This window comes from Chenopodium quinoa, unplaced genomic scaffold, assembly GCF_001683475.1.
Source record: "Chenopodium quinoa cultivar QQ74 unplaced genomic scaffold, ASM168347v1, whole genome shotgun sequence".
Lineage (NCBI taxonomy): Eukaryota > Viridiplantae > Streptophyta > Magnoliopsida > Caryophyllales > Amaranthaceae > Chenopodium > Chenopodium quinoa.
Genome location: NW_018744223.1, coordinates 1 through 9818, shown reverse-complemented (window position 1 = coordinate 9818; position 9818 = coordinate 1). Strand labels below are relative to the sequence as shown.

The 9818-nt window shown below is 34.9% G+C and overlaps 3 pseudogenes; 1 reads left to right on the top strand and 2 right to left on the bottom strand.

The window, feature by feature from the left end:
- Positions 1–27: 27 nt before the first annotated feature.
- LOC110694059 lies at positions 28–2448 on the bottom strand (annotated as a pseudogene).
- Positions 2449–2932: 484 nt separating this feature from the next.
- On the bottom strand, positions 2933–7292 carry LOC110694058 (annotated as a pseudogene).
- A 1684-nt stretch (positions 7293–8976) lies between these two features.
- On the top strand, positions 8977–9763 carry LOC110694063 (annotated as a pseudogene).
- The last annotated feature ends 55 nt before the right edge of the window (positions 9764–9818 follow it).

Genomic DNA, 9818 nt, shown 5'->3' with positions numbered 1-9818 from the left:
CATTTATGTAAACTCTCTTGCAATTTGGAATAAGATAAAGACAATTATATTATTTTTATACACCGCTTGTATGTTAGCATCATTTTATGTACAACTTCAATCACTTTCTTCCTACATTGTTTGGAAAATTTATACAATTTAAATATTAAGGCAAAAACTTGAATAAAATGAGTGTAATGTATATAACATGCATAGTTAGTCTATTTACACGAAATCGCATATTTTTTTGACCCAATGGATTACTCCCGAAACCTCATTTTTGGGTTTCACAAATTAGTTGAGGTAGATGATTTTACAGCTGAAATTGAAGAAAAAGCAGAGGGATGAAACCACACTATTACATGATCAGAAATAATCAGTAGTTGATTAAGTCATATAAAAAAACCTGGATCATAATCACTCAATTCATCTTCTTCAAGACCTATCTCAACACAAGGACAATATCCCACTTCACTCATCTGATCCACCAGTTCATGGATAACTTCATATATATGTTCTCGAAAACTATGTGACATGTCTTTGGCAACGAATTCATGCCTGATATTCTTTACTTCAATCCAACTTAAACCCGCGTCTTTTCTCAATCCTTTCTCACCCATAAGCCTTCTCACATGACGAGAATCATCCCATCTTTTACCTGCTGCATAAACGTTAGACAGCATTACATATCTTGCAGCATTACTTGGCTCCAATTTAAATAGCATTTCTGCAGCCTTACGAGCAAGATCCGTGTTTCCATGGACCCGGCAAGCACCTAAGAGTGCACCCCACATTCCAACATGATCAGAAACAGCAGGAGCTCTCTCAATAAGCTCTACTGCATCGTTAAGTCTGTTCTTCCTTCCAAGCAAATCAATCATGATAGCACAGTGTTCTGGTCTTGGCTTCAAACCATGCTTTGTCATTAAGTTGAGAATTCTCATGCCTTCATCAACTAGACCTGTGTGGCAACAAGCGGATAACACTCCGAGAAATGTGACTTCATTAGGCTTTACTTTTGCTAACAATCATCCTTTCAAACATTTCAACTGATTCTTCATTATGTCCGTTATAAGCCAACCCATTTATAATGGAGTTCCAAGAAACATCATTCTTTTCTGGCATCCTCTCGAAAACCAGCCTTGCTGATCTCATGTTTCCACACTTGCAATACATGTTAATCAAAGCGTTATAGATAAAAGAATTCATCAACGGAACTCTGGTGTTTGATCTAATGATTCGACCATGAAGTTGTTTCCCTTTCTCTATGAGTGCTAAATCAGCACAAGCACCGAACACAGCAACATATGTAAAGGCGCTAGGTGGAACCTCATCTTTCTGCATCCGATCAAAGAGATTGAGAGCTTCAATTCCTCCTCCATTTTGAGAAAAACCCGTGATCAATGCAGTCCAAGATACTGAATTCTTTACAGGCATTTGCTGAAAAACCAGGCAAGCATCTTCCATCCTAGACGCTCTGGCATAGGCAGAAACCATCGAAGTCCATGACACAATATCTCGTTCAGGCATTCGAGCAAATATCGAGTAAGATAAATCAGGATGACCACATTTACCATAACCATCAATCAAAGCATTACATACGACAACATCATACTCTAATCCAAGCATAATCACCACACTATGAAGTTGTTGCAACATATTTTTGGAACCCAAAACAGCACAACTACTAACAGCACTGACAATTGTATACTCATCCAAGAACAACCCAAACCCAGTACACACATTTTGCATCTTCTTGAAAAAAGACAAAGAATCAGTAAAAAACCCATAATGGGCTAACCCAGAAACTACAGAATTGTAGCTGACAATATCTGGTTCAGGCAATTTATCAAGCAGTTGGTGTGCATGATCAAAAAGACCATTTTTAGAATACCCAGATATAATTGTGTTCCAAGAAAAACTATTCTTCTCAGGGAGATCATCAAAAGCTTTCTGGGCACTCTCAATGAAGTTGCATTTGGAATACAACTCAACAAGGCGGTTCGATATGAAAGAGTTGAGAATGAAGGATGTTTTTATGAAGTGAGAATGAAGAACTCTGCCAAATTGCAGGTCTTTGGTTGCAATGCAGTGAGTTAGGAATGATGCACATTGTTTAGGAGCGTTCAACATGTATAATGAATTTATTGAAGTTAAGCTATTTGGTTAATTTGGGTCATAAAATTAGCCTCTGTTTCTAGATAATACAGACAGTAGAGTTTTTTTTTTTTTTTTTTTTTTTTTTTTTTTTTTTTTTTTTTTTTTTTTTTTTGGTGTTAAAATGTGCAATTTTTGATCAATTTAGAGTTTCTTATTATTCTTTGCTACTATACAAGTCTAAATGTTAACGAGTGTATTACACCACCAAGTGTTTAGATCAACTGGTGAAGGGGATAGTATCCCTTTGTAATTAGAGCCTTAGAGGTCTTGGCAAGTGTGAGGAATGTCTTCAATGCTAAATAATTCTAAAAGCTACTCCCTCCAATTCTTCATACACAACTTTGATCATCATTGTCTAAAAACTACCTTGTAAGAAGATATAATAAAAAACATACATCAAACTTAATCCATCATACTTAACCCAACAATGTTTTATATAACTACATTTGAGCCTTATATATTATTAACTAAAATAATGTGATTAACAATAGCATATGAATAGTGTAAAAGTTAACATGTTGTGATTGATTAGAAGCAAAAGAACTTTTCTAAGTCAATTAAATTTTAAAGTGTAAAAAGGTAAATAATTTTGTATTCGAATAAGAAGGTAAAAGTTTGTTGAAAGTCAAAGTTAAGTCTATGGGATGAACACGCCCTTATACATCAGTAAAATCATATGAAATCACCTATTGATCAAGGGCTCTTCTGCCAATTTGAAAGGAGTTATAGAATCTTCAATATAAGAACATATGACGACTTAAAAAACATATGAATTTGATATATAAATAGCATATTTGCATTTATAATTTAGTGCTTCCTATTCAGTGAACATCATTGGATATATTTGATCAATTAAACTGTCATAGTTACAAGATTAACAAACAAAATTTCATTAGCCTTGTAATAGAAGCATAGTTTATTTTCAAAAGATTGCACTTCGGATGCGCTGCTGAGATACCACGAACGGAAAACCTAATCTTCCTCAGGAAACCAAAACAAAACTTGGAACAGCTTAATCATCTATCGCCTCACAAAGTCACAATTTAGCATGAATTTTGGATGACTCCACAGATCACAATACATGTACTCTAGTAGTTGAAGGCTAAGGAGGTCTACAATATTACTCTTTTAATCTTTGGTTACCACCATATGCCAATCAACTAATAATCATCTGCTTCAAGTACTCAGCTTGGTCAGGGAAATACTCCAATAGTTCATCCTTGGTCACCCAAACATAATCATCACATCCACTAACGTTAATCTTGTTCGCTGAAATTACTTGTGATTTGAAGAAGAATTTCTGCTATAAAAAATTAAAGGATAAGATCATTCATTTCTGTGTTTTAGGCATAAAATTACAACAGATGAAAATTTATTTGTGCAGTACATTGAGACACACCTTCAATGGATCTGCTTTGTCAGCTGCCTGTACAGCGATATGGCCCATGGGTGCATTTCCGACAAAATATGTGTGTGTAAGGTCACCGAGAACAGATTGTAGAGCAGACTCTGCACACTGAAATGAGCAGTGGATTATGAGGGGAAAAAAAGAGACAAAAAACAAAGACGTGAGACCACTTTCTAAAATTACCAACCTTCCGCAGCGTCTCTTCATTATCATAGACCTTTTCTGGAAAATGCCAAACAGGCTTCCCATCAGAAGAGCCATAAGAAGTTCCATGAAGGAGAAGATAGAGCCTCCGATCTAGAGCTCTTTGCAGTGACCTTAAAGGAAAAAATGGAAATAGTTTAATGCTTATTATACATAAACATATATCAAGGATTCCAGACCCACAATAAACAATTCACAGAAACACATCCCCACTCTTTCGAACAGGAAGGTAAAGGTCTTATATGAAGCTTTTCACACATACAGTTGTCCACACAAAGATGACCAAAATTAAAAAGCTAAAAAAGGAAAAATGGGAAAAGAAGTTTGGGGCACTAACAGCATACTCTGAAATCACGTGGACGAAGCAGCTATAGCAAATTTTTACTTCACAGTAAGGTTATTCTTTTGATTATTTTTGGTATCCCAAGGAAGAAGATGCCGATAAAAACTAGCATGTCAAGGTACATCGAACAGTGGAGATCATTGATTTAACATGATAGCAAAAAATAGAGGACAACAGCGGCAAAAATACCATAAGATGTGAGTCAGTCTTAACTGATTAATTACAGGATATCATGTAACTGAGCAATCTTTTCAAACTATTAAACCTACTAAGATGAGTAATCAAGTAAAGTTATGCATCAAATTGCATCAAATATATGCATCAAGTATAGTAATATTCAGAAAGATGAGTAATCAAGTAAAATTCATGCATCAAATTGCAACAAAGACATTAAACCTACTAAGAGGCTCTCACTTATGACAGGATGGGGTGGGGGTCGGCTGTATGTAGCCAGCACCTGCAATAACAAAGTGGCTAAATCCCAATCACCTTTGATCCAAAAGTATTTGTTCTGCCAGCCTATCCGATTGGATCTAATGTATCAGAAACTAGTGACACAAAAATGCTATGCATAACAGAAACACCTTCTAATACCTTTTATCATTTGCTTTGTCAGCTTCAGTGATCCGTGAAGCTGGTTTGTAGTCAATTGATAATCACCCTTTCCTCTGCCAGAAAATGCAAACAAAGAGGATAAACATAAGTAGGTAATAGGTTTATGGATAATGCACGAGTTGACACCAAGAAGAACAAGAAAAGAGCTTACTGAAGATGCATATATAATAAACCTAACCTAGATTTGTAATTAGTTACAGTCACAGACTTATATTTTCTTAGCTTAGGTCATTCACAACTTCTACAAGCCAAATTCTACTCATTTGGAGCTAGATTACAGAATTAGGCAACAAATGAATTACAAACTGAAATATTACATCACTCTGATCTCTAGTGGGTTAGATTGTAATTCACTTTCATAATTTTGCCAATAGCTATAGCACGTTAATACAGGACAAAAATAAACCAGTTTGTAAATAGAACACCAATATGACAAGCCATCTAGACACAATAATTCACCTACACAGAGGGTGTTAACTAATTATCATGCCAGATAAATGGTTAACATTATAATAGACATATATGTAGATTATGTTTCCAAACCATTTTTTGTAGCATGCAACAAATATTATATTCCACCAAATATGGTAATTGTGATGAAACAGAGGGAGGAACTCAAAACTGTAACAACATGATATACAGATAATAGTTTCCATCAACCCTAAATTGCAACAATTAGTCTCACGATTATCCTATGAGACATATATCCAATCTCATGACATTAACTAGATGAGGGAAAGATCAGATAAGATTGTAAAACTAAGCAATTACCGAGCTTCGTATTTCTTATAGAATTCATCAGGATATACCCGTCGATATTGCTGCTTCCATCGAAACCTATACATAATCAAACAAGAAAACTTCACTAAATGAGGTGCAAAATAACTTATCTATGTAGGACACACAAGAAATTACTACAATACAGTATATGCGGAAGTTATTACATTTAATAGCATAATTTTCTGAAAAATCTTGCATCATTAGTCATATCCAGCAGATTACGGGGTATTAAATATTTAAATTTCACTTATTCACAGATGGGAGCCAAGAAGATACAAGGTCTCAACAAATGCAGTGAGTTGCATGACAATATTTTCCATGTATAAAAAAAGTGAGCCATTGAGATAATTCATGATGTAGAACTTGGAATGAAGCTTCTACAGTTCTACCAATCCCCTTCCTTTCTTCTTTCCTGAGAACACTCGATAAGGTTTAGTCCCATCCTAGAAACACCATATTTTTCATTGTGTATCCATTTTCTGCCATACCAATCATATGCCTAATTGCCTAAATCTCACACATGGCTACTAGTGTTGGACATGTTTCTAGAGTCAAAACCAGCTATTTTTAAAGTTTGCATGTTTCCAGTCCAAAATAAAGTGTCCAGTGACCATACCTATGAGGCTATGAGACCATGTCACGCTATGTATCTAACACGACTACATACGCAATTATACACGACATAATGAAGAGTCTTAATACAATTGTCAGATGTTATATTTATCCTAACCCAGTGCCAATGTAAAAGTAACCTAGGCAATCATCCAAATTTCAAGCAACATGATATATATCAGTTTCAGCTTTGAAGCGATTCAAAGTCCTACTACATATATACTATATAGCAGTGTTCAAACTAATATTCATTTTTGCTGACAATTATAAATTAGGCTTGTAGAGTTACAGAACAATGGACTATTAACCATAGCTGTTTCAAATCCGTCCTCATCCTCAGTAGACTAGAACCATCCCCTTAAGCTTCCAATTAAAAGACTAACTTCTAAATTAACTCCAACACAATTATCTTCTGAGCAGAACCGATCAAAGGTCACAAAATCGAAGCCGAAAATGACATTTCTTTGCCGCACATAGGAAGTGTGACTCATAGCATTTGCTTAACCACTTGTTCTGAGCTCAAGGCAAAAACTGCCCCTAAACCCAATTCATCTTATACTAAAATGTACCCCTAAAATTCATAATCGGAAGTCCAATTTTGTTCTTCAAATAAATTCAACCTTACAAATATCAGCAATTCATCAAATTTATTATTCAATCACCAGGCAAAAAGGCAATAATTGCCCTAAAAATGCACTCGATAAATCTTTCTTTTTTCCGAAAATGTGTTCCAGAAATCACAATCGTAACTCTAAAAGTATACTTTCACATTCATTATACATATACATTTAAACATTTAAACTTTCATCAAATTCATCATTCAATCACCAAAAATCAAGTAACAATTTTTTCAATTCCAAGCTCATTTGATCCCGAATTAAAATAAACAATGAAAAACGACAAACTTTTCCACTTCAACAAATTGAAAATCGGAAAAAAGTAGTAAAAATTAGGGCTTACGAGAATTCCTGAAAGGCGTAAATAACAGGGTCGATTTGGGGATGACAACAGGAAGCCTTCGAAGAGCACAGAAGAGACGATCTTATCAGTGTTAGTACTACTAGTGGTGGTGCTGAAGCTTCGAAGTGAGTGCATCAATGGCGTCGTACATCTTCTCTGCATTTTTGTTGAGATTTTTTTAGCAGATAAACCCTAACAAAGTTAAACCTTTCTTACAAATGGCGTTTGACCCACAATTGAGTTTGGGTTCTCCCTCACTCTACGAGTCTACGGTTACTTAGTCATAGGCAACCTCGTTCTTAGCCCAACCCAATCACACTAATCATTGACCACTATTATTAATGGTGGCTAATGAGCGCGATACATAATATCCATTATGTCTAAGAGTTCTTTTGATTTGGACTTAGGTATAACTTTAATTGTTAACCGCATTAATGAGAAAACTTACGAAGTATGTAAACACATATTTTGGTTTAAATGTTTGCATACTATTCTTACAAGTTAAAAAAAAAAGGCAATTAACATTATTGAGAATTATAAGTAATAAATATTTTAGAAGGTATAATTGTTCAAATACTAGTTGTAAGAGTTATGTCAAGCTTTTTATAAGGCATGGTTATTCATTATTAATGAAATAATTAGTTTTGAAGTCGAACAATTTAGTGGTAGGTATTGTTTACACAAATTATATAAAAAATAAATAATAAAAAAAAAAAAAAAATTTACCATGTAATATGATATAGTTCAATGGTTAAGTGTTTAGTGTTAAAACTAGTAATCATAAACTCGCTAGCTTAAGAATATAATTTTTTTACGACCAGGATGTCTAAAACATGGTTACACCCTTGAGAGAAACACTTGGCCACTCTTCTTTCAATGACATTCATCATACTTTGGGCATCGAATACAAACTTGATAAAAATCACAAAAACAAGCAAGCACATAAAAATAAAATAAGAATGTATGATTGATTGTACCATATATGATTCAATTACAAAAATGTCATGAATTATTTAATTCATTTTTAATGTATGTAAATATTTAATTTAATTTAATGTTATAAAGATTGTGGCTGTTAAATCTAGCTTCTTTTGTTTTAAGCCATAATCATATGCTCTTTATCTTTTACTGGTAGTTGTAATTGTAATTGTATTTATAATTTTATATTGCTTCTTAGTCATGTTAGGATATAGACCATATAGTATTAGAAAATAAAAATTGTCACACCGTGACTAAATATGCTAGCTTGGGATTATAATTGCAAACAGATTACAAATTTGTATACAGTATTATTAAAATCACAAAACAACAACCAAAACAAAATAAACTACAAGTATATAATGCCAATGCCAAACTTTAGCTTAGCATGTGAACTATACAATTTTCCAAAGCCAACCTCCAAATTTCATTTTAAGACGCAAATAAGAAAGAAGAGCTACTTGTAACAGAGCACGTGAATCCATATTTCAGTCACAAGAGCATAGTAGAACACCACTCACTGTTTTCAGTTATACCCCAGGCTCCAGCCAAAACATATTAAACACCCCATTATTCGAGAACGTTGTACTGTCTTGCGTGCATCGGGTGCACAATACAATTGTAGTAAGTCAATTTTGAATATACGTGTTATGAGCTAGATTTTTATGTTTAAAACTGAATGTGTTATGAATATACGTGTATGTATTAGTGTTACCTTGTTAGTCGTTACACCGTATATGAATGAAAAAGTTTACTCAAATTATTAAAAAACCGACTTTTAAAAATAGGGTGTACAATTAAGAATGTGTTGCGTAGATTTTTTGTGAAACAACCAACATATTCAACTCCGCCACTTCCAGCTATAAAACTTCAGAAACATAGATTAGAAAAATACAGAAGCAGCTATAAAGACACACACAGACAGAGAGAAGAGAGAGAGCACCTAATATTCTTCTAGAGACTAGAGCTCAATGAAGAAACAAGGTTGTGAGATTGAAGCACTAGGCATAACTTACAAAATCTACAGTCATAACAAGGAAAACCCATTTAGCATCTTCAAAAGAGAGACTGATCAGCAAGGTCATCAAGCAACATCATCTTCAGGCGTGAGAACAGTGCTAAACCAGGTGAATTGCAGAGCAAAGCCATGGGAAATCTCGCTATCGTGGGGCCGAGTGGTGCAGGAAAATCTTCCTTGCTTGAAATACTAGCAGGCAAGCTCACCCCACAAGCAGGTTCAATTCTCATTAATGGCAATGTCACTGAAACAGCCAACTTTAACAAGATTTCAGGGTTTGTTACTCAGAAGGACATGCTGTTCCCGCTCCTTACTGTCGAGGAAACACTGATGTTTAGTGCAAAATTAAGGCTGAAACTCCCGCCTTCGGAATTAAGCTCCAAGGTGAAGTCATTAATGCAAGAGCTAGGACTTGATCATGTGGCAAATACCAGGGTGGGAAATGATGGATACGCGGAATATCTGGAGGAGAGCGCAGGGAGAGTCTCCATTGGTGTTGATGTGATCCATGACCCTAAGGTGCTAATCCTGGATGAGCCAACATCAGGGCTAGACAGTACCTCAGCACTGCAGATCATTGACATGTTAAAAAATATGGCAGAAACTAGGGGTCGAACAATCATTTTGAGCATCCATCAACCTGGTTTTCGCATTGTGAAGCAGATTAATTCAATCCTGTTATTATCAAATGGCAAAGTGCACCATGGTACAGTTTGATCGGCTTGGGTCCAAACTCAGACTAATGGGGCTTGAACTCCTCC